Genomic DNA, 3,277 nt, shown 5'->3' on the forward strand with positions numbered 1-3,277 from the left:
CACAGAGTGTGGGTAATTATGTCAAAGGTCACTGGCAATGTGCATTCAGCTGATTGCAACTGTTAAAGCAAGTCACTGAGCATGCGTACATGTCATACGGGAGAGTTCCAATCAGGGGTGGATAACACCTTATAGGAAATCCCTATACGGGTCGGAGGCTATCTTTCGTTTTGATTACATTTTACGTCATCTCTAATCCACATGCGTTTGTTGGTAATCTTCAAGTTTAGGGTGGTAAAAAAAAGTAAATAAAAATATACAAGGGAAATAACTTAACGTCTTACTAGTATTATCCGTACTGCTCTGAAATGTGGGGGGGAGGGTTTCAGCTGTTTATAAATAAATCACACGTGATTGAAGTTAACTGTTTATATATAAATCACACACGTGATTGAATATCATAGTACCGGCTGAGAGATCGAAAATGCCTCGTGGAAGACCGGCTGCACAACAACTTATTGTTCCTCAAAATGAAATCCTTACTCGTCAATTAATATTAGAAGAATATTGGAATATTAGAGAATTATGCAGCAGTTCAAGACACAAAATGTTGGAATGGTGTGCGCGCCGTCGGCTTATTAGGAATAAGTTTACCTGCGACGATTGTTTAGTACCATGCGGACTTGTTAAAAAACACGTGTGTTATTTATTTATAAACAGCTAAAAAAAAACACATTTCATAGTACGGATGATACTAATAAGACGTTAAGTTATTTCCCTTGTATATTTTTATTTACTTTTTCTACCACCCTAAACTTGAAGATTACCCGTTTGTTTATGTTTCCGTAAAAGGGTTTTACGGTTACGGTTGGGGTTAGGGACGGAATTCCCTAACCCTAACCCCCTTTTACAGAAAGCGACGATCTTGTTCAGAAACATAAATAAACGCACGTGGATTAGAAATGATGTAAAATGTAATCAAAACGAAAGATCACCGGTGTTATTTTTTATTGTAGAATAGGTGCAAGAGGACAGATCTGACTAGTTTTAGCACAGAACAGGTAGAATATCTGTGCTGGATATGGTCTGTTTAAATACTGTTAAAGTTTATGGTAGTCTCAACTTTGTATAATAGGACCTGGAGTAATTTCTGGAAATACTTTTTTGGGAGGGAAAAATGCATTTTATATAACATCAAATATGATAAAGAGAGACAGATAGACAGTGTATGTGCAAACAAGAAATACTGCACAAATGACAAACCATGAACAGGTGTATGGAAGTATGAGGGTGAGTGAGGGTGTCTGAAGGGAAATGTGAACAGAAAAGAGATAAAAAGGGGGAGAAGGCACCAAAAAAAATTTGGAAATCTTTATTGCGATCATTTGTGAATAGAATTGAATGTCTTCAAGACCACCATGCACCCTATTACCTTTCAAAGACAATAACAAATACAAAAACAAAACTATCATTGATTTTTTTATCAGAGGCCTTTGTTGAAGTAGACACGTTCAATTGGTTTGTCGGTGCGTTTTTTGATTTTATCTTGTGCTTCCTGCTCCAAAGATGTCACAGACATGGAACTAAGAAAAGAAAAGAAAACACATATTTTTATACTACTTAAGTACTACTTCAATACATTAAATAATGTATATTTTATAATATAAATTATACATACATGGAGGCGCAATGACCCAGTGGTTAGGGCAGTGGACTCGCGGTTTCGATTCCCAGACCGGACATTGTGAGTGTTTATTGAGCAAAAACACCTAAGGCTCCAGCAGGGTATGGTGGCAAACCCTGCTGTACTCTTTCACCACAACTTTCTCTCACTCTTACTTCCTGTTTCTGTTGTGCCTGTAATTCAAAGGGTCAGCCTTGTCACACTGTGTCACGCTGAATATCCCCGAGAACTACGTTAAGGGTACGCGTGTCTGTGGAGTGCTCAGCCACTTGCACGTTAATTTCACAAGCAGGCTGTTCTGTTGATCGGATCAACTGGAACCCTTGACGTCATAAGCGACGGAGCCAACAACAACATTATACATACACACGCATACTCACACGGAGACAGAGAAAGATGGTAGTCTCTTATAATTCAAGATAGTTCTGCAATTCCTTGCTTAACAACCTACACAAATGATTTATTTATAGCAATCAAATGTATGTGCTCTCTCCAACAAATCAATGTGAAATGGTGCAACACCTTAACCATAGGCCATGTGCTCTTTTCACACACACACACACACACACATGTATATAAATATTATACATCCATCTTTCCATATATATGTAATATATATGGATGTGTAATATAAATATATTCTTTTATTCATTTCAGCTATGCAGCTGCAGTCATGCTGGAACACCACCATATATATATTATAAAATGAATATTACACATATTATTTGATATATTGAATTAGTGCTTAAATGCTATAAAAATTTATCTACAGAATTTAAGAATTCAATTTATAACATGTAGGTAAACTCCTATATATTATAACTTCAATACTATAACCATAAATAGAATAAGTCTGCATAGAGTTAAATTGGTTAAAACAAATGTTCTATGCAAAACAATGAAATAATAAAAAGCAAATTTCACTGATGTTTCATAATGTTGTTCTAAGTTCTGCAGCTGCTTCAGCAATTAAAATGCATCATCATCATTATCTAGATAATAAAATGTTTAATACATAAAAATAGATAATTTAAATGAGATGAATAAACTGTTTCATTAGTTATCTACTTTTATATATCAATTACATCAGCAGATGGGTAATGACATTTGTATTTTAAATGCCGAAACAGCTGTAAAACCTAGCATGAAATTATGAAACAACAATGTTATCTTCGCTTTTTACTATTCTAAATATTATACATGTCATTATTAAGACGGTGTTTGGAACATAAATTAAGATGAAATTTTGATAGAAGATTTAAATTTAAGTCACTTTAAAACATGATGTTTGTGTATCATAAAACCAGAGTAGTCTCAGGTAGGTTGCTATCAAAAGAATTAAGAACCACAAACTTCATTGATGTGGGATGGCCTGCAAAGGTGACAACTATAGTCCCTCCCTCCAAAACAAACCGATAAAAGAATATATATGTACACACACACACATGACAGAAGTAAATAGACACCCCATAAAACGTTGTTCTTATGCTTATTCTAACATGAAGGTGCCAGGATTCCAGAGCCCTTAATTATAATTATAAACTTTAAAATTAATTTTACTGATACGGTCATTTTGATATGCTAGGCCACTTATATAATCATTTATATGATTATATCATTAACTTATAAGTATAGATCTATCTATATATACAC

This window comes from Octopus bimaculoides, chromosome 14 (assembly GCF_001194135.2).
Source record: "Octopus bimaculoides isolate UCB-OBI-ISO-001 chromosome 14, ASM119413v2, whole genome shotgun sequence".
NCBI lineage: Eukaryota > Metazoa > Mollusca > Cephalopoda > Octopoda > Octopodidae > Octopus > Octopus bimaculoides.